We start from the raw sequence: 23200 nt of genomic DNA, 5'->3' as shown, positions 1-23200 counted from the left end.
TTTAAATATTTTAATGATAAAAGGGAAGTGAAATATGCCCAAGTCCCAGAAATTGAGTGTCAGCAGAATAAGGAAACGAATCTAGAATTATTATCTCCTTCAATGAATTAGTTCAAAGGAAAGAAGCTGTAAACTAAAAGTTCCTTGATCATGAAAAATGTAACTGCTATATAATATACCCCAAAACTTACTGCTCTATCTCCTGCCCTTTGAACTAATTACAAGAAAATCAAGGGCAGCAGGTCTGGGGTTGATTCTAAAGTCATTTTGTGGTAATTTAAAGTAATTGGGATTTTTTTTTTATGATGGTTGCTGTAAAGAAGAATATATAGCTTTGCTATTCCTTGTGACAGTTCTTTGAATTACACCTCCAGAATAAGAAGTATGAGACATGGCTGTTAATTTATGGCAATACCCCCATTCACCATCATGGGCTGGCATTACAAATGAGCAAAGTAAGAAAAAAAAAAAGGAAAAAAAACAGGCTCTGGATAAAATGAGAAGTGCCTGTCGGTCCTCTTCCCCAGCCCAGCCTCATTTCTCTCCACATGCACATCCACACCACGTTAATATGGCCCTCTGATGCCAATATGCATCTTGGAGCCAAATGGCAATTCATCTGGAATCTTGAGTGCTAAGTGAAATGCTTAAAGATGCAAGAATCTTAACTAGTAAAGGATCGAGGGGGGGGGGGAAAGCGTTCTATTAGTAATTAGGTAAAATCGAAGCATGGTGACAAGTGCCCTGACTGGCTGTCTCTGAGAAGCTTGCTGGGGGTAAAGCTTGTCAGTGGCTGCCTCCTTAGCACAAATTGCATTTGATCTCAGGAAGGGCTCTTCAGAGCAAAAGAGTATAAAGATGTTTTCAGTATCTCCTCTTCCCTTCAGTGTCCCTGCTGTGTGGGCGCCACGATAATTAGATGCTGGCTTTTAGTGGGATGTCTTGAGTGTTCAATTAGGTCTCCTTTCTTCCTAGCGGTCGTGTTTCAATATGAATGAACACAAAGCCAATTATCTTTTAGAAGCATGCTTTTGAGTTGCAATGACAGTCATCGTACATGTTTGACAACTATCGCCATGAGACACAGCCCTTCATTCAGATTTTAGGGGAGAGAAAAAATAATAATGGCCTAAATTTCTGTTTGAATGCAACTGAAGTCAGGATGCTTCCCCCTCTTTGAACAGAGAGATAGTCCAAAAACTTGTTTTTCAAAGTGTGCTCAACAGGCCTGCAGTATCATCACCTGGGATCCCGTTAGAAATGCAGAATCTGGGGCCCCACCTCAGGCTGAATGAACCAAAATCTGGACTGGAACAAGATGGCAGGTGATCTGTATGCACCCAAAGCAGGAGACACCATCAAGGTATCACGTAGTTGTACACGATGTTTAGGAAAAATCTGCTCCTGGTTAAGAAGGGAAAGAAAGAAAAGGAAAGAAGCAATGTCCTGTTTTGTCAAAATGTCAACATAAAGGTAGCGGGCTATTAAAAGAAATAAGTCAGAGGTGCCTGGGTGGTGCAGTTAGTTAACCATCAGACTTCGACTCAGGTCAAGATCTCATGGTTCATGAGTTCGCTCTCCGCGTTGGGCTCTGGGCTGACAGCTCAGAGCCAGGAGCCTGCTTCGGATTCTGTGTCTCCCTCTCTCTGCCCCTCCCCCACTCTTGCTGTCTCTCGCTATCTCTCTCTCAAAAATAAATAAAAACATTAATTTTTTTTAAAAAAGAAGAAGTCAGACTAGAACTGGTGTGATAGACATCAGTGAGGCTCCTAACAACTTTCAATTCTCCTTTCATTCTAAGTACACTGAAGGACTGCATCTCCTTGTACTTGATAAACTTGGCCACGACTGGGTGGCTTGCATTGGCCAAAGCAACGTGAGTGGGAAAGGATACATGCCACTTCAATGTGAAAGCATTTAGGACCTGGCACACCATCCCGCATGCTTTCTTTTCTGAAGTTCGTGAAAGCATAGTTTGATGGGGAGGTGCTATAAAGAAAAAGAAAAAAAGAAAAAAAAGACACCGAAAAGGAGAAAAAGTGCTTTTTTTTTTTTTTTTTGGTCTCCTCACAAAAAAACAGTGAAGATAGAGTTTTAGCAACATTCAAAGAAATAAGTCTGAACATATCTCTACCAATACTCGGAGGACAGCTTCCCCAGAGAGATGTTTTGACCATCGGAGGATTCTATGTGAGTACAGAGTAAGCTTCTGAGATGCTGGGGTTTTAGTACTGTAGCATAACATCACATCTCTTAGCTGATACAATGGCAACATATGCATGAAACGAGATAGTGAAAGAGGTCAGCACCCAGTGGCAATGGAGGGCTGGAGAGCTAAGTAAGAGGTACAGACCTGCCTTCCCTCAAAGGCATCCATGCTGCTGGAATAGCCAGTGGAACTGGGAAATGTCTCAAGACCTTCAAATATGGCTACAAAATGCAACATAATATCCTGAGTTACAGCCTGTAGAAGGGGGAAATAGTCCTTTCTTGCTTTAGAGTAGAACAAAGAAGCTCTAACATAATTCTGAACCTCCTCTTTCTTCCTAAAAATGCCCAAATATACTGCTTTGTATTCATTGCAAGCTTTACCCATCTGTTCCTGAGGTGCTTAGAAGCGTCTATAGGTTTTAGATAAAGCAAGCATGGCCCTGGGGATGATTCCTTTCTGAAAAAACATGAATATGCTTGGCTAACAAGAGTACTACTCATATTGGTTTTAATAACAGGAGCACAACTAGAGTACCTTCCATTGATTACTTTTTATCCCACACACATTCACTTTTTTCAAAGCACTAACTGGAACTGTTAGTGATACTGAGATATCTGATAGTATCACTGGACTCTGGGTTCAAGAGAATTTAATCTAATCTAGAGAATTCCTGCTATCAAGCACAAGAAGACCACTTTAGGTACCCTTGCCAGAGGTCTACTGACATCATATGGGAACAACTTGAAAATGAGGAATGAAACCCCATATTTGTATTTGTTTCTAATTATTTACAGCTGGAGGACAGCATACTCCATAATGAAGACACCTATGCCGTGGTAGACCAGGACCTACCAGATACCTGCTCCAATAGGCAATGCCATTTGAGACAGAAATGTTGCTATTGAAGAAATAGTCATTTAAGAGGAAGAGAAACTGAAGAAAGCCATTGTTCAACTAACCTCTGCCATGCACTTGAACAGGTTTGAACACACATGTCATGTTCATTTGTGCTGAAATGCAATGGAAACTCTAAGGCAAAGGACGTGGTTATTTGAGCCAAGTCCTGCGTTCAGATTTTCCCTGATTAATATAACAGATCAAGGAAATGTGTTTAGGTGTGTAATGATACGGCAATTCTTTGTCTTCGAAAGATGTGCTGAAACATTTTTAAATGAAATGGTTATGGAGTCCAGCCTTTGCATTACCATTATTTGGGTAGAGGCGAGGTGAAGTAAAGGTCTCTAGAGGCAAAACAAAATTAGACAATCATGATCACTGCTGAGGCTGGGTGATAGGTCTATCAGAGTCACTGAACCATGCTCTCTACAACTCTGAGTGTTTATAAAGTGTTTATAACTCTGAGTGTTAATAAAGAGAAAAATATTTAAAAAAAAACAAGCCAACGTCTATGAATTATTAATTGCTTGACATGGCTAGCCCTTGACTTACAAATCACAGTGGGTCAGCAAAGTGAAAGTGGATACAAGTGAGGGGGGTCTCCCTCTTCCTTCCTCTGCCACAGTGCACATAGGATTGCTACTGATTAAATTTAATCAACTATGCTAATTTATGTTTGACAGCTGGACATTTCTGGGACATTTCAAAGGAATATCTATCGATGGGGGAAAAAAGAATTTTTCTAACGAGCATTTAAAGCTTGTTCCTCTGAGCTGTGTTACCCCAAGTGCCCTTCTCTTGTGCTCCAAGAGCAAGACTGGCTCTCAACTCGGGCATGTCTTTTATCCTTTTTTTTTTTTTTTTAATTCCAGATGAGTCATCTCCTTTAAATTTAATTGGCATGTATTACATGTCTTATTCTCTCAAGTTTCTTTTGCTTCTCCAAATTTCCTTGGGCTTCCAAAGTGAATTAGATATACTTCAAATTCTGTCTTAATCATGCTTCTCTTTGAAAAATAAGATTTCATGCGTCTGCAGAAGATTTTCTCTCTTCTCTTACACGAATTTAGAGAATACTTAATGGTAAGGAGGAAGATGCTGTTCTTTAGAACATCATAAATCTGAAATAATTCCAAAATAGATTCCAAAATAGTTTACAGACTAGAATTGGGCCATTTTTGATCTCAGAAATCCACAGCATGGGATATTTGGAAGATTTGAAGATGCCTTTGTTTTTTTTCTAAGGAATAGAACAGAAAAATTATTTGGACAGCGAAATCAATAATATTGAAGAAAAGAAAATTAGTAGTAGGAATTGCTTAACAAGAACTAACCAAGCTGCTACCCTCCATCAGGTAAAATCTACAGGTAAGTATCACTTAAAATAATTAACTTATATTAGAGAGAGTAATCAAAAAGGAATTTCCTCACTTTCCAAGGAAGTCTGCAACATTTTCTAACCCCCTAAAAGATCATCTGCATACAAGTGTAAATTGGTACAACCACTTTAGAAAACACTTTGCAGTACCTTCTAAAGCTATAAATATGGATATCTAAATTGCCTACCAATTCTACTCCCAAGTATACGCCCAACCGAAATGAATACATGTATTTGCCAAAACACATGTACCAGAATGTTCATAAGTGTACTTTCAGTACAGTCAGTGATGCTGAGATACATGTTTTAACCCATTAGGACAGAAGGTTAACACGAGGCCTGCTGGAATTGATTCTGAAAGTATACCAAGGTAGCCCACTTTTAGCCGATCCTCCATTGCCTCCTGAAATGAGCTGAATACCACTGGAGATAATCTAAGTTTTGACATATCATTTCCAGGGATTCCCGGGTAACTTACAAATCTGTAAACCATGAATAGTAATATATTAAATCACTGACAACCCTGGAAATTGTAGCAATATTTGTTTCTGAATGACAGAGCAGAAAAGATCCTGAAGCCACAGGCATGGGGTTCCATGAGAAAGTATGGAAATTCTGGACATGTTGGGGAAGGAACAATCTACACTACATGCTGGAGAGAGTGAACCTGACCCACAGATACTGAGTGTGTACTCTGGAGGCCTGCATGTGTAGTCCCTACTCCTGGATTTTGTTTAGCAGGTCTGAGCTTCTCTACAAATCTGTTCACCATCTAAAATAAATCTTCACAGGGGCACATGGGTGGTTCAGTCGATAGAGCATCCGACTTCGGCTCAGGTCATGATTTCACAGTTTGTGGGTTTGAGCCCCGCATCAGGCTCTATGCTGGCCTCTTGCTCAGAGCCTGGAGTCTGCTTCAGATTCTGTGTCTCCTTCTCTCTCTGTCCCTCCCCCACTCATGCTTTGTCTCACTCTGTTTCTCAAAAATAAATAAATGTAAAAAAAATTTTTTTAATAAAATAAATCTTCACAATATCATCTATTCTCTTAAATATATGTGTATGCAATATATATACATATATACTTAAATACATACATATTATAGGCACATGTGTCATAAGTCATTATCTACAACTTTTGCCATCCAGGCCACTCAAAACTATGCCAATCTTCTGATGGACTCATTTAACTGGTCCACAAGGAATTGGGAGAAATTTCTTGGTTTCTCAACAGCCTATGTAAATATTGGAAAGACAGACAAAAATATTCAGTTCCTTTTTTCTTATTATCTTATATTTTTCTTTATTATCTCCTATTTTTGTTATTACCATAATGTTTATCATTTTTTGGTTGAAAGGGACATGGCTTTAGGTAATTTTAGGATGATTAGAGAAATATATATTAATCATTAAACACACATGGAGAATATGAAGAACTTTAAAAAGTAGTCATTCTAGTTCAACAGGGCCAAATTCATTGGTTAAAATTTGTTTTCTTTCAAAACTCCACTGACATCAGAGTAAAGGGGATTTTTTTTTTTTAAGACACAAACCCCTAGGGAAAGGATAGTAATAAAGCACTGGATTCTGCCAAGGACATGGATGTGTAGTAAGTGATTTAATAGAGGAAACTACATCTGATTTCGTAGACAGAAGGAAACTAAATTCCCTACCACTAAACAAAAAAATTATGAAAGAACCTTCTTTAACATCACAAAAATTCTTACAAGCTGAGAGTCTGGCAGCTCTTGGTGCCTCTGGAGGTAGCAAATAATTGGGGAGAGGGGCTAATTATTAAATTATTTAACAACTAGGGAATGATAGAGAAGTAGTAGATTGGTAATCACACCCTGTGCGCCATGTTGCTGGACAACTTCCCTTCTCTCAGCAGACATCTATGGATTTAATTTCCTAGGCTCTCTGGCTGGAGGGATGTCACACAGTTGAGAGGCAAAATACCTATATTTGTTTATGTATTTATTTATTTAATATACTTATTTATTTTTAATTTACATCCAAGTTAGTATATAGTACAATAATGATTTCAGGAGTAGAATCCCATGATTCATCCCAACAAATATCTTCCTTATTGTCCCTTGCCCATTTAGCCCATCCCCCCACCCACAACCCTGCCAGCTACTCTCAATTTGTTCTCTGTATTTAAGAGTCTCTTATGTTTTGTCCCCCTCCCTGTTTTCATATTATTTTTGCTTTTCTTCCCTCATGTTCAATTGTTTCATATCTAAATTTCCACATATGAGTGAAGTCATATGATATTTGTCTTTCTCTGACAGACTAATTTCACTTAGCATAGTATCCTCTAGCTCTATCCACATAGTTGCAAATGGCAAGATTTCATTCTCTTTGCCAAGTAATACTCCATTGTATATATAGACCACATCTTCTGTATCCACTCATCTGTTGATGGACATTTGAGCTCTTTCCATACTTTGGCTATTGTCGATAGTGCTGCTATAAACATTGGGATGCATATGCCCATTCGAAACAGCACATGCGTATCCTTTGGATAATTACCTCATAGTGCAATTTCTGGGTCTTAGAGTAGTTCTATTTTTAAGTTTTTGAGGAACCTCCACACTGTATTCCAGAGTGACTGCACCAGTTTCCATTCCCACCAGCATTGCATAAGGGTTCCTTTCTCTGCATCTTGGCCAACATTTGTCGTTGCCTGAGTTTTTCATTTTAGCCATTCTGACCGGTGTGAGGTAGTGTCTCATTGTGGTTTTGACTTGTATTTCCCTGATGATGAGTGATATTGAGCATTTTTTCATTTTCTATTAGCCATGTGGATGTCTTCTTTGGAAAAGTGTCTATTCATGTCTTTTGCCCATTTCTTCACTGGATTATTTGCTTTTTGGGTGTTGAGTTTGATAAGTTTCTTATAGATTTGGGATACCAACCCTTTATCTGATATGTCATTTGCAAATATCTTCTCCCATCCGTCGGTTGCCTTTTAGTTTTGCTGATTGTTTCCTTTGCCGTGCAGAAGCTTTTTATCTCGATAAGATCCCAGTGGTTCATTTTTGCTTTTGTTTCCCTTGCCTCCAGAGACATGTTGAGTAAGAAGTTGCTACAGCCAACATCAAAGAGGTTTTTGTCTGCTTTCTCCTCGAGGATTTTGATGGCTTCCATCTTATGTTTAGGTCTTTCATCAATTTTGAGTTTATTTTTGTGTATGGTGTAAGAAAGTGGTCCAGGCACATTCTTGTGCATGTTACTGTCCAGTATTCCCAACATCATTTGCTGAAGAGACAGACTGTCTTTATTCTATTGGATATTCTTTTCTGCTTTGTCAAAGATGAGTTGGCCATATGTTTGTGGGTCCATTTCTGGGTTCTCTATTCTGTTCCATTGATCTAAGTGCCTGTTTTGGGGCCAGTACTATACTGTCTTGATGATTACAGCTTTGTAATGCATCTTGAAGTATGGAATTGTGATATCTCCAGCTTTGGTTTTCTTTTTCAGGATTGCTTTGGCTATTCGGGGTCTTTTCTGGTTCCATACAATTTTTTTTAATGTTTATTTATTTTTGAGAGACAGAGCATGAGCAGGGGAGGGGCAGAGAGAGAGAGAGACACAGATTCCACAGGAGGCTCCAGGCTCTGAGCTGTCAGCACAGAGCCCCACACAGGGCTCAAACCCACGAACTGTGATATCAACCTGAGCCGAAGTTGGATGCTCAAGCAACTGAGCCACCCAGGTGCCCCCCACATTTTTTGTGTTTTTAATGTTTTGGTTTCAAACAAATTTTTGGATTGTCTGTTATAACTGTGTGAATAATGCTGGTGTTATTTTGATAGGTATTGTATTGAATGTGCAGATACCTTTGGGTAGTGTTGACATTTTAACAATATTTGTTCCTCTAATATATAAGTTTGGAATGTTTTTCCATTTATTGTGTCTTCTTCAATTTCTTTCATAAGCTTTGTATAGTTTTAAGTGTATATTTTTCACCTCTTTGGTTAGGTTTATTCCTAGGTATTTTATGGGTTTTGGTGCAATTGTAAATGGGATGGATTCCTTGATTTCTCTTTCTGTTCCTTCATTATTGGAGTATAGAAATGCAAACAATTTCTGTGCATTGAATTTATACCCTGCAACTTTGCTGAATTCATGGATCAGTTCTAGAACTTTTTTGGTGGAACCTTTTGGGTTTTCCATATAGAGTATCATGTCATCTGCAAAAAGTGATAGTTTGACTTCCTCCTTGCAGATTTAGATACCTTTTACTTCTTAGTGTTGTCTGATTGCTGAGGCTAAGACTTCCAACACTATGTTGAATAAAAGTGGTGAGAGTGGACATCTCTGTCATGTTCCTGACCTTAGGGAAAAAGCTCTCAGCTCTCTCCCATTGAGGATGATATTAGCAGTGGGTCTTTCATATATGCCTTTTCTGATCTTGAGGTATGATCCTTCTATCCCTACTTTCTTGAGGATTTTTATCAAGAAAGGATGCTGTATTTTGTCAAATGTTTTCTCTGCATCTATTGGAAGGATCACGTGGTTCTTGTTCTTTCTTTTATTGATGTGATGTATCATACTGATTGATTTGTGGGTATTGAACCAACCCTGCATCCCAGGTATAAATCTCACTTGGTCGTGGTAAATAATTTTTTCAATGTATTGTTGGATCTGGTTGGCTAGTATTTTGTTGAGAATTTTTATATCCATGTTCATCAGAGAAACTGGTCTATAGTTCTCCTTTTTAGTGGGGTCTTTGTATGGTTTTGGAATCAAGGTAATTCTGGCCTCAGAGAATGAGTTTGGAAGTTTTCCCTCCATTCCTATTTTCTGAAACAGCGTAAAAGAATAGGTGTTAACTCTTCTTTAAATGTTTGGAAGAACTCCCCTGGGAAAGCCATCTGACCCTGGACATTGTTTTTTGGGAGATTTTTGATTACTAATTCAATTTCTTCACTGGTTATGGGTCTGTTCAAATTTTCTATTTCTTCATGTTTCAGTTTTGGTAGTTTATAGGTTTCTAGGAATTTGTTCATTTCTTCCAGATTACCCAATTTATTGGCATATAATTGCTCATAATATTCTCTTATTATTGTTTGTTTTTATGCAGTGTTGGTTGGGATCTCTCCTCTTTCATTTATGCTTTCCTTTATTTGGGTCTTTTCCTTTTTCTTTTTGATCAAACTGGCTAGGGCATTAACAATTTTGTTAATTCTTCAAAGAACAAGCTCCTGGTTTAATTGGCCTGTCTACTGGGTTTTGTTTTTTGTTTTTTTTGGTTTCGATAGCATTGATTTCTGCTCTAATCTTTATTATTTCCCATCTTCTCCTGGTTTTGGGTTTTATTTGCTATTCTTTTTCCATCTCTTTAAGGTGTGAGGTAAGGTTGTGTATCTGAGATCTTTCTTCCTTCTTTCAGAAGGCTTGGATTGCTATATACTTCCCTCTTATGACTGCCTTTCCTGCATCACAGAGGTTTGGGGCTGTGGTGGTATCATTTCATTGGCTTCTATGTACTTTTTATTTCCTCTTTAATGTTTTAGTTGACCCATTAATTCTTTAGTAGGATGTTCTTTAACTTCCAAGTATTCATTGTCTTTCTGAATTTTTTTCTTGTGGTTGATTTCCAGTTTCATACCATTGTGGTCTGAATATTTGAACAGTATGATCTCAATCATTTTGAACTTTGTGAAAGCTGATTTCTGTCACAGTATGTGATCTATTCTGGAGAATGTTCCATGTGTGCTCGAGAAGAATGTATTCTGCTGCTTTAGGATGAAATGTTCTGAATGTATCTGTTAAGTCCATTTGGTCCACTACATCATTCAAAGCCATTGTTTCCTTATTGATTTTCTGCTTAGATAATCTGTCCGTTGCTGTAAGTGGGGTGTTGCAGTCCCCTACTATTATGGTATTATTATCAATGAGTTTTTGTGTGTTTGTGATTAATTGATTTACATATTTGGGTTCCTTCATGATGGGGGCATAAATGTTTACAATTGTTAGATCTTCTTGGTGCATAGACCCCTTAAATATGATATAATGCCCTTCTTAATCTCTTGTTACAGTCTTTATTTTAAAATCTAGATTGTCCAATACAAGTATGGGTACTCTGGCTTTCTTCCGGCAACCATTAGCATGATAGATGGTTCTCCATCCCCCTTACTTTCAATCAGAAGGTGGCTTTAGGTCTAAAATGAGTTTCATGTAAATAGCATATAGATGGATCTTGTTTTCTTATCCATTCTGTTACCCTTTGTCTTTTGGTAGGAGCATTTAGTCCACTGACATTTAGAGTGAGTACTGAAAGATATGGACTTATTACCATTGTGTTGCCCATTGAGCTGGAATTTCTGGTGGTATCCTCTGGTCCTTTCTAGTTTTTGTTGCTTTTGGCCTTTTTTGCTTTGTTTCATCTTTTCTCCCCTTGGCGAGCGCCCCTTAAAATTTCTTGCAGGGCTGATTTAGTGGTCACAAACTCCTTTAGTTTTTGTTTGTCTGTGAAATGTCTTATTTCTCCTTCTATTTTGAATGACACCTTTGTTGGATAAAGAATTCTTGGCTGTATATTTTTCTGATTCAGCACATTGAATATATCTTGCCACTCCTTTCTGGCCTGCCAAGTTTCTGTGGATAGGTCTACTGCTAACCTGATCTGTCTTCACTTGTAGGTTAAAGGTCTTTTTTTTCCTTTGCTGCTTTCATAATTCTTTCCTTGTCTGTGTATTTTATGAATCTAACCATTATATGCCTTCTTGATGGCCAGTTTTTGTTGAATCTAATGATACTTCTCTGTGCTTCTTGGATTTTGATGTCTGTGTCTTTCCCCAGGTTAGGAAAGTTTTCTGCTATGATTTGCTTGCATACATCTTCTACTGATTTTTCTCTCCTTTCATCTTCTGGGACTCTTATGATTCAGATATATCCCTTTTTCGTGAGTCACCGGGCTCTATAATTCTTATATCATGCCCTTTTGCCTTAGTTTCCCTCTATTTTTCCTATTCATTATTCTCCATAATTTTGTCTTCTATATTGTTGATTTGCTGCTCTGCTTCATGCATCCTTGCTGCCATGGCATCCATTTGAAATTGCATTTCAGTTATAGCTAGTTTTTAAATTTCATCTTTACTAGATTTTACTTCTTTTATCTCTGCAGAAAGGAATTCTATGTTTTTTTCAACCCCAGCTAGTATTCTTATCGTGATTCTAAATTCTAATTCAGACATCTTGCTTATATCATGTTGATTAAGCTCTTGGCTGTCATTTCTTCCTGTTCTTTCTTTTGGGGTGATTCCTTTGTTTTGTCATTTTGGAGGAAGAAAAAAATAATAAAATAAAAAACAAAAATTAAAAAGATTAAAAACAACACAAGAAAATCAAATAAAGCAAGCTAGATCCTAGGTATATTTGGCCTGGTTATTTAAAGAAGCTTGACTGAATAGAGAAAAAATAGAAAGAAAAGAAAAGGAAAAGGAAAAAGAAAAAAAAAGTAAGAAAAAGTTTTAAAATTTTAAAATTTATACAATAAAATAGAACAAAATGAACCGAAGAAGGTAAAATAGAATAAAAAATATATTTAAAAAAAATTAAAATGTAGTAATTTTTAAATTTTTATGTAAAAATGGAATATAAAATAATTTTTTTCTGTTTCTGTATCCAAGAATAAGAAAAGAAACGAATAGACGTCTCAGTGAACAGAATGAAATCCAAATGAAATTTCACCCAGTTTCCTCTAGAAGTCAAACTATGAAGCAATTTATAGTCCATACACTAAGCAGGCGGAGAGACTTGTGGTGGTCCTCTACAACTTGGTTGGTGTAGTTGGATTGGGCTTGGTATAATGGCTCCATTCTTCACTAGGTGGTGCTGCTTAGCTTACTGGGTTGTATCAATGTATGCGCATATGCAGGAGAGGTGAAATAATGTCACCAAGCTTCGCAGTCTTTAGATCCAGAACTCTGTCCTTTCCCCCATTGGCACTCAAGCACCCCTCTTTTGTCTCCAGCTTCTATCCACTCCTTGCTGCTACACAGTGTCCAAGCCACCAGCCTGCCAGGCAGCACCTCCCTCCCAAATTTTATGTCACAGGGGGCTGTGTTTCCAAACCCCTCACTTCTGAGAGCCCTGCATTTTGGACCCTCTCCAACCCTCTGAAGGAGGGTGTCACCAAGCAATGGCTGGGTGCCGGCTGGCCCCTGGGAATGTTCCTGCAATCATGCTGCTATAGAGGCTCAGAGGTTTTGTCCGGGTGCTAGCTTGCCCCAGAATAAGTTTTTGTAATCACGTAGTGGCAGTGGCTCAGGGATTATCATAAATCACAACACAATACATAACCCGCATCAGGTTTCACTGAACCCTGACATCTTTGTTCCAATACCAGCAATTGTGTTCTCCAGGGTCTGTTGGGACCTTTGCCTGTGGGGAGGCCATATGGCTTCTACCAAATGCCCTCCTATCAGCGGAACTGCTTCTCCCCATGTGGCCAACAGACTCCTTGGACCTCATTGCCAGCTCCTGGGGATTTACACTTTCCACCAGCCAGGTATGGGGCTGCAGAATTTCTGACACTGCTTTGTCATGTTTACTGAGTCCTAATGGTATTGAAACCCTCTCCCTTCTCCTCTCTCCATTTCTTGTTCAGTCACTTGTGGGTGTTTCCACTCTTTCTCTTTCTTTTTAGCTACTTTTTGGGGGAGTGCTTTTCATGTACTCTTCCCCCTTCCTCTGTCCTCTCTCTGCAAATATTGCTCTGTACCCTCTGCGACTCCTCCCTCCCTCAGTTCACCTCTCCACACCATGAACCTGCTGAGTTCTGTGGTCCAAGTTATGCAGATTGTTGTGTTGATCCTCATATCAATTTTCTAGGTGTGTAAAACAGTTTGATGCTGATCTAGCTGCATTTCAAGGATGAGAGAAGCAGAGAACTTCCATGCTGCTGCATCATCTTGGCCCCTCCCAGTACCTATCTTTAATTTGAAACTGTGTTTCTATATTCATTCCCAATTCTGAAAAAAAAAAAAAGGTGCAACTTCACTTCTTGAATTCAAGCAAAAGACTTTTATCCTTCAAGCAGGAGACTACAAGCTTATACCCGTAGAGCATCTGTCCAACTCAGAAAGAAACACCTAGAGATGGTGCCATTAGAAGTTGCCCCTACACTACAAATAGGCCACCCAAGTTATCCTACAACAAAGCATAATATCAATAGGCCCCACAAATTGGGTGGGGGAGGGAGAACATAATATCTTCATCATTAGCACATAGTCCAAAATAACCAGAAAAAAACTTGAACCTAGAATGTAGAATCAAAAAAAACTTACATAGAGTGACTTTGAAGACAATATTAAATAAGTTTCATCAGTCTTTTCAAAGAGAGGAAAGAGGATATTTTAAGACAACCTAGACACGTGAAGAATGTCTAGAGTAAAATTTAAAAAAAGCTTATGAAAATTAAAACACATGACGGCAGAAATGAAAACCCCAATACAAGCACTAATAGGTCAAGAAACTTTTACTGAAAGTAGAACAAAAGACCAACAGAAAGAAAATGGCTATGAAAAAATAAGAGAAATTGTTCCTCAAATACAGTATCCAAATAATTAGGTTTTCCGAAGAAAACAGAGAATATGGAAAGAAATTACCAATAAAAGCATTCAACCTGAATTGCCATATTGAAATGGTTCACTGAGTTCCCAGAGCAATGGATCAAAAATCACTTGTATCAAAGTATAATTCGGTTTTTCAGAATATTGGTGACAAAGAAAAAATTATATGTATTTCTGGCAAAGTGAAGAAGAATGCGGAAGAACACATCATGTTGACAGTATAAGGAATCAGATGGCTTTGGATATCTCAATAGCCATCCTGAAAGCACGGAGATAGTAGTAAAGAAACATCTCAAAATTCGGAAGGATGTTATCCAAAACAGAATCCTACACCCAGCTAAGTTACCAATCAGTATGGAGATAAAATAAAGACATTCTCAGACTTGAAACGTCTTTTTTTTTAAGTTTTTTTAATGTTTTATTTATTTTTGAGAGAGAGACGAGACAGGGTACAAGTGGGGGAGGGGCAGAGAGAGAGGGAGACACAGAATCTGAACCAGGCTCCAGGCTCTCAGCTGTCAGCACAGAAACCAATGCGGGGCTCGAACCCACAAACTATAAGATAGTGACCTGAGCCGAAGATGGATGCTTAACCGACTGAGCTACCCAGATGCCCCAAAATGTCTTTTTAATATACATATCCTTCTCATCCTTTCTCAAATATCTGCGAGGAAATGTTTAACAAAAAAAGGGAGAACAAACTAAAGGACATTAGTATCAGAAAATAAGGGGATCCAGCCCAGGAGAAAGGCAAAGAAGCAAAAGGGATCCTCAAAACAGGAAAGAGATATCGCAGGGTGGCAACTGAGCACAGGGATATATGGCTACCAGCCCTGACTGAAGTTGTGTCACCCAAAGATGATATATACCTGATGTACCTGATGCCAGAATGCCTGGATATAGGATGCATGGATTACCTGTATGCCTTGTTTGTCTCAATTATTTATGTGTCAATGAAGCTCCTATTCTTCTCTAAATGCACTGCACCCTGAAGCAAGTTCACTCATTTCACCTCGCAGAACTCTTCTGTCTTTAGATAATCCTGAGACTTGAAAAGTAGACTGTCATGCCCTTAAAACAAGAAAACATAAATCAGTCTACTCCCTCTGAGTACTTTTCTTTTGGGTATTCTATACGAATCGTGATAGATGCCGTGCTTAGTGTATGAGCCCCACTTTCCCAGGACTCAAAGAACCTTGTAGACTGACTTTTCTGAGAAAGGACTCTTGGAAACTATAAAGATGCCCGAAGCCAATGAATCAGAGACTGTTCTTTTCATTTTCTCCTGGGAGTCTTCATCTAAGGGTAATAGACTTGTGCATGCTTCTTGGTTTTTCCAGACCAAGCAATATTTTGTTTAGATAAAATACATAGAAAGCAAATCATCTTTTATTTATTTTAAGCTTTATTTGTTTATTTTGAGAGAGACAAAGACAGCATGAGTGGGGGAGGGACAGAGAGAGGGAGAGAGAGAGAATCCCAAGCAGGCTCTGCACTGGAGTGGGGCTCAAACCCACAAAACCTGTGAGATCATGATGTGAGTCAAAATCAAGAGTTGGATGCTTAACCAACTGAGCCACACAGGTACCCCACAAATCATCTCTTAAAGCAAGGAAATGAGTCAGGCAAAAGACAGCTAGTGGTTACCTGGAGAAGAGAAGGCACAGTGAGAGCAGATGCATTTGTAAAGGGACAGATTCGTGGCCTACATGGGCAAGTCTTCTTGTAATTTTGTACATTTATAAAATGTGTATAGATGTATATGGTGTATGTATGTACCCATATGTGTATTATATTTGTACATTTATATTTCACAATAAAAATTGAAGCAAGAAGTGACAATCATGTAGAATATCATCCCACAGATAGAATCCCTTTTATCACGACAGTATTTCTATGGGGGTTTGTGAGTGTTTCCTGTGTTTCCTGTGTTTTCATTTCCTGTGTTTATTTTGTTATTTTCTTCATTTAACAACATACTGCAGACATCTTCCCAAGTCAAAATATATCCATCTCTTTTAATGCGTTATGTGAACATTCCATAATTTATTCAACTATTCTCAGTAGGCAACTTGCCATCTTAACATTTTTCTCCTCCTAAAATGGAAACAAGCCTATCTGCACCTTTCCCTCTGCTCAGAAATGCAATAACAACAAAAAAAGACAAGACCAGAAAGCAGTAAGAACTCACTGGAAGGCACACATTCTGGAGATGGCTGTGTTTCATTAACTGAGAGATGCCTGTTACTATTATTTTTTAACCATAATTTTATGTCCATGCATTTCAATATTCCACTCTTTTTAGGTTAACAGTATTGTGGTTATATAATCCCAATGATATCTTGGAAGAACATAAAAATCCTTTACGGTTACTTTAATTCTTTGATATTCAAACAGTAAGAAATACACACATAAAGAAGCTCGAGACCACCACCACCCCTCTATATCCCCACTTGCACCCCACTCACAAGGTCAGGAGTGATAGAACTTTGGTAAATCTCCTTCCACACATTTCTCTATGAAATTTTCTCCTTTAAAGAAAAGAAACTACTTGCCAGGGCAGACTGTTCCACACAGCCTCTCTGGAGGCTTCTTAGCATCAGAGTTAATAAGAAACCTGATGTCAGCTGACATGGCTGCAGAAACAAAGGGACTGTATAATCATCTTGTTCTTACAAGTGCCACGATTCTTTTCACTTTCCTTTATGTATCCATCTACCCACATCACTAGGCAGCTGCACACTTTTCAGTTAACAGATCCACAGGGCCCAATTCCTTTGACAGAGACCATTTGAATTCATTCTGGAAATCTTTTACAGGCAACCCCCTTAAACCAACTCAAACTCCAACATCCTGGGAACCAAGTTTCTTCCCAGCCTGGCAGAAGAAGAAGCAGTGACCACCCTTCACTCCCATGCCTATAGGCTGGCTACAAATCAAACGGTCTCTCCAGAAACCCAGATACCTCTAACTGATCGCCAGGGTCTGTTACAAAGCACAGCATTCACAGGAAGACATCAATCCACACTTTTTGCCAAAGCTGCACAATGTCCTTCTTGAGTTCTTGTTAAACAGGGACTAAGAAAACACTTGAAGCCCAGAATCAGGTCCATAACCCCAGCTCCAACCTCTGCCCACTCCATCCCCTCTTTTGTTTCCAACCACCTCCTCCTCCCCCACCTTTCCTGTAGTTTAGTACAGGGGTTAATGACTTACAAGAAGCGGAGAATCAAACAGCTAGACCTAAAAACTCTTGCCAGATGACAAGAGAAGTAAGCTGGATCAAAGATTCCTGAACAGCCATCAGGATCACACAAACAGGGATCGTGGTCCATTGATACACATTTCTTCTCTTTACAGATCAAGTGGAAGGAAAACACCACAAGCTGATGTGCGTGAGGGCCAGAATTTTCAAGGTTACTTTCTAAATCCTAACTCATTCAATATTTGGAAACTGCACAGTGAGCAGAATTTGTCACAAAACCTCCTTGCTGTGAAATTTGGTGAACAGAAACTCAAATATTTTAAACCAAGAATGTAAAATGTTGTAAATATAATTTTCTAAAACTAAATGCAATTAGCCATTTTAAAAAGATTCACCCATTTAAAAATAAAAACGGCAAGTACAGGGGCATATATTAGTATTTATTTATTTGTCACTGTTTTCATACTGTGCCATTTTATTTTCTATTACTACCATAATCGGATTGCATTTTCCTAGTATTTTATCATGATTTCTATGAATAGATTATTAATTATTTCTATTGCTGCCTTAGATTTATTGAATGTCACTAAAGTAATATCCTCTGGTACCTGTGAAATATGAAGCTATTAACAAATAATCAAGTGAAAAAGGAGTTTAAATTTCTTTTCTGTAGAAGTTCCTCTGTTTCAGGGTATTATTTCCATTGATCAATAGAACACAGCTTTGCCATCATTCAACGAAAATGAATATACCACATTGTTTGCTCAAGATTGGCCATCTTCGGTTTTGTTTTCAATTTAGAAAATTTTAGTTTCCAATTTATTTATTCAATAAATACTACCAAAACATGTCTTCTACATTTAAAAAAAAGAAACAAGATACTTCTCAGAACCATTACTATCAGATCTGTTTGAATTATATCCCAGTCCTCTTGAAGGGAGATGAAAATTCTCTCTTCTCCAACTACCACCTCTCTGAGAACAGGGATCATGTTTTAGTCACTACCTGTACCTGGCACAGTTCTTGGCACATGGTAAGCAGCTAATAACTGGGTGATAAATTAAATAAACAAATGAACCAACATTCGATATATCACCAGAACTAACAACATAATTTTGTATAGTCCAATCAGAAATGAATAGGTTGCTGATAGGGTATGAGTGTTCAAGTCAATATAGTATGTTATGAATCCCTAATGTATTTACTCATTGATATGTTTACTTCTTCCTTTGTTTTAAAGAGAAGGTTTTCTCCGACCATCCTTTAGCTGTTATTGCCTTCTATATAGTATAGATAATTTATATCCATAGAAAAATAACCTTTTTATTTTCCTCTTGCAGTAACTGAAAGGGTAAATCTAGAAAAGGTTGCCAACCTGCCTCAATACCAGAGAGGAATGTAAGGAGAACACTAGCCCCTACTTTCCAGAATACCTCAGAGACTAAGAAGAATAGAGAATTCCCCCACTTTCCAGAGTATCTCAGAGACCGAGAAGAAGAGAAAACTCCCCATGGATATGCTATAAGACACCCATTCTACTGGGATCTCAAAGCCATTTTGACTGATAACCATGACACAAATGTAGTCCCACTCTGGTTAGTGGTGAGACAGGTAAGTAAATGAATGACATAGTAACATTATGCCCAGAGTATTTGGAAGAGTGTAGCAGCTCCAGGCTCCTAAATTTTGGGGGGGGTAGGATTAAGGAAGACTTCCCAGAAATGTTGACACTGAGCTGGGCCCAGAAACAAAAGAGCAAGATGCAAATCAGTGGATGCAGTTCGAGGTGGGGGAGGACATATTAAAGGCTTAAGGTCAAGGGAAAGCCTGGCACATCTAGACAATGAGGGCATCTTGGCGGACAGGTGAGGGAGAGTGAAACTGACCGTGCTGGTGGCCAGGCCCACACGTGGAGGGCCCTGCCCAGCACACCAGCGAGCACAGACTATCCCGTGGGTGAGATGGATCAATGAGGGAATCTAAGTCACAGTGTGTTATGATCAGTTTGCATCTGAGGATGAAAACCGTGTGAAGAATGTATTGGCAAGAACCACACTGTGGGCAGGGAAGCTAGCTAAGTAAGTTATTACAGTTGCAAAGGCAATAAATTCTTAGGACCTTACCAAGCATCCATTGCTACTATGCAGTCAATCCTAAAAATTTGTCCTCTTTTATTTGCAGCCCATCCCTCTATTTCTTCTATCCCTTACTTAGGAGGGTTCATTTAGATACCTGACCAAGTAAATTTACTGCATCATGGGACTTCCACTTTCTGGGACATCTACATACCTAGGACTACTGGCTAGCCAGTAACTGGGACATATATGTACATCCATACAAAGAATCAAGTTTTAAGTCTAAATGAGTCGTAGCTTCAAAACAGGCGTGCTCACCATTATGCTGTTCATTTATTTACAGCAGTGTCATTATCACCCATCACACTTTATTTCAGGGAAGGACACAGTGCATAATTAGAGAGCAATGTACACCATTCGATGGGAAAACATGAAATGGTAAGTTTGTTTCACTCTTTCTAATAGCAGCATATATTACTGAGTTTATAATTGTCCCAAATGACCATCGGAGATTTAAAATAAAGTTCAATTTATACATTTTCAGAAGAATAAAAATAAATTTATTTTCTGTAATAACTACTTAATCATGCACTTGATTCCTGAACAAACCTAGACACTAAATTATACCACAGACTATATACTAAGGTGATTTGCCTACCATTGCTATAGGTATTGCAATACAGGATGATGTTTTACAGGTCATATAAAATAACAAAAAGCCAAATAGTGAACATTACAAGACACTTGTTTTCTGTAGTATATAAACTTTTCAGTATACATAAAAGTAATTACTGTAATTATATTAAACAGCCAGTAAAAAAGTGCAGTCGCAAAGACTTTACCACAGCTTAGTTTCTCAGGACCACTGTGATTATTACACAGCACTCAGAAAACCTTGCATCAAACAATAAGACTGAAAATTCGTTTCTGAAATGTTTGTGCTATGTTTTTTATTTAGGAAGGTTTTTAAAATTCCTTTAAGTATTTTTTAAACAACTTTACTGTAAAAAGCAGGGGTGGGGAGTTCTTTTTTTCATTCTGTTCAGAAAAAAGGAGAGTCCACATTTTGCCATTTGGTATAAACTCAATGAAAAATGGAGGTTTAGTCTGAAATAGCATGTAAGTTAGCTGCGTTTTCAGTCAAATAATAAAAAGTATGTAACTTTTTAATAGAATTTATTCAACAAGTTAATGGAGGTCAAACTGAACAATGGCCACTATGCCTAAAGCAGAATTAATAACCATTATTCTGAAATACAAGGTTCTGGCTATTGTTTTTCTTTTTTCTTAAGGATATTTATAATGATCTTTGATATTATTCTTTTTATAAAATACAAAATAGAATAGATCAATAGAAAATGAGAAAGTCGGAGAGCTGGAAAGTCACTGACACTTTCTAGTTATGCTATCTGAGTTAAAACTGAGCAACACTTTACGTATCCTAAGTATGGAATAGTCATTAGAGAGTAAGGTAATACTTTTCTGAGATAATCAATGCTGAAAATGAGAAATAACTTTTAACTTCCCTAAGTTCCACATGAAGTACAGACAGAGAGAATCACGGAGGGAAAAAAAATCATAACATAATAAAGAGAAAAAGAATAGAAAAGATGTAGGCACCCCTATGTTTACCACAGCATCATTTACAATAGTCAACATATGCAAACAACACAAATGTCCATGTCTAGATGAATGGATAAGGAAGATGTGAGATTTAGTGTGTGTGTGTGTGTGTGTGTGTGTGTGTGTGTATTACTCAGCCATAAAAAAGAAAGCAATCTTGCCATTTGCAACAACATCCATGCACCACAGAGAAAGACAAATACCACATAGTTTCGCTTATATGTGGAATCTAAAAACCAAAAACGAACAAACAAAAAATAGAAACAGACCCATAAATACAGAGAACAAGCTGCTGGTTGCCAGAGGGAAGGTGGGTTGGGGGTATGGACAAAATGGGTGAGGGGGAATGAAAGATACAGACTTCCAGTTATGGAATGAAGAAGTCAGGGAATAAAAGGTAAAGCACCGGGAAGAGAGTCGTATGGTGACAGATGGTAGCTACGCTTGTGGTGAGCACAGCATAAACATAGACTTGTTAAATCACTGTGTTGTACACCTGAAACTAGTATAACATTGTGTCAACTATCCTTCAACTGAAAGACAGAGACAGAGAGAAAATTGGGAGAGGTGGGGAGATGATGAAAGAGAGGGAAACCAAAAGGAAAACAACACATTACGTGATGGAAAAAAGGAAGAGAAATAAATCAAAGGCAGAAAATCCAATTTTAAGCATCATTTTCTTCCCTACAAAGCTCAACGTGCTCTAAAGTAGAAATGTTTGTTACTGTTTGTCTCTTCCAAGACATAGAGAGAGGCCACTGAATAAAACCCTTTGTGCCTTACCTACATTCTTATAAGGTTGTTTCAAACAGTGACGAATGTAAAACGTTATTTGGAAACAAATAAGTTGTTAAAAAATAAGATGAAAAATACATTAAAATATGCTTCTGTACATAAATGACCAGGACACATGTTACATGACAAAAGCTTGTCATACTTCACCAATGTCAATTCATCCTTTCTATGTTTAATATTTTCCAGAATATATACTTAGACATCTTCAAACACAAATAAAGGAGCACTGGTAATTATTCCAGGCATAGTATGATTTTTTTTATCAATCAATTATTCAAGAAACCCTTTACCCAATCAACACAAAATAATAAATAATCATTCAAAAATTATATTGAAGTGTTCTGCTCTGGAATGCATTACAACAAGTTGGCAAGGGTCTGCTTTGCAGTCTGCTTTTCATCTCTCTAAAATATAAATCTGTCCTGCATAAACAATATTTCAGTAACTGACAGAGTGGGCAGCTAGGCTGAAGACAGCGGGGATATTAGCAACCATGACTGAGAGCAAAATTGGGGGTTGCAGAGAGAGAGGACAAAGTATACATTCAAATTTAAGGAATAGCTGTTGCATTTCACAGATTCCTTTCAAAAATGTGAGATGATATCTTGAGGTTACCAGTGATTAAAAAGAGGCATCACCTCCTCTGAAATCTTAAAAAAATAAATCTCTTGGAGATGTGCTGGCCCACCCTTTCCTGCTGTGGGCACACAGAGGGTGCCTATGGCGAAATTCCTCCCAACTGGGTTTGCCCACTGGATGGTGTGGCTAATTAGTGAAGGAAGTTGAAGATACAGCCCAACTGCATGTAATGCCAGCGTGAAACCTCAGCTTCACCAGAGCAGAGCTGGAAAACCGAGCTGGTATTACCTAGATATAAAACCCTGAGTTTCAAAAAATAAAAATAAAAATAAAAAATAAAAAATAAAAACCCTGAGTTTCATTAAAAGTTTTCCTCACCAGTTTCCTCTCAACTCTATTTACCAGGACAGCCCGTTGAATATCATCTTTCGGCTAATCCCATAACAAAGCCTATCCTAAAAATACCAAAGACAAACATATTACATTTCCTGAGCTACTTGCTCAAAACACTTTTCTCAGAAATTCTTATTCGGTACATGGTTTTGAAAAAGAGATGGTCTACTTATGAAATGCAAGAGTGAAAAATAGTCAATTTCCTCAGTCTCCCAAAGGAAAGCGCTTGAAAAAGTTGGGAGAAATTTGAGTTACCTAACTGTCTGACTTAAAGGGAAATGTTCAGATTCAGTCTGTGTAGAGATTATTTTCTGCCCCATGTCCAGTCTCCCCTCCTTCCTTGTACTAATAATCTCTGAGTTTAACTGGGAATATGGAACCTGGACATTTACCCCCAGCTTCTCTGGCAGTTAAGTGCACCTCTGGGACTACAGTCTGTCTTCTGAGACGTAATGAA

General features: G+C 38.1%; 1 long non-coding RNA gene across 1 annotated transcript in view; it reads right to left on the bottom strand.

The window, feature by feature from the left end:
- Positions 1-23200, bottom strand: part of LOC109278902 (uncharacterized) — a 199571-nt gene that overhangs the window by 84844 nt on the left and 91527 nt on the right. The window contains exon 7 of the long non-coding RNA XR_008423920.1: positions 14991-15144. This is a non-coding gene — a long non-coding RNA (uncharacterized LOC109278902). The remainder of the gene's footprint in view (positions 1-14990; positions 15145-23200) is intronic.

The sequence above is a fragment of the Panthera pardus genome, unplaced genomic scaffold, assembly GCF_024362965.1.
Source record: "Panthera pardus isolate Hobbes unplaced genomic scaffold, ASM2436296v1 HiC_scaffold_2, whole genome shotgun sequence".
Lineage (NCBI taxonomy): Eukaryota > Metazoa > Chordata > Mammalia > Carnivora > Felidae > Panthera > Panthera pardus.
Note: the sequence above shows the minus strand (reverse complement) of the source record. Positions and strands in the feature narration are given on the sequence as shown.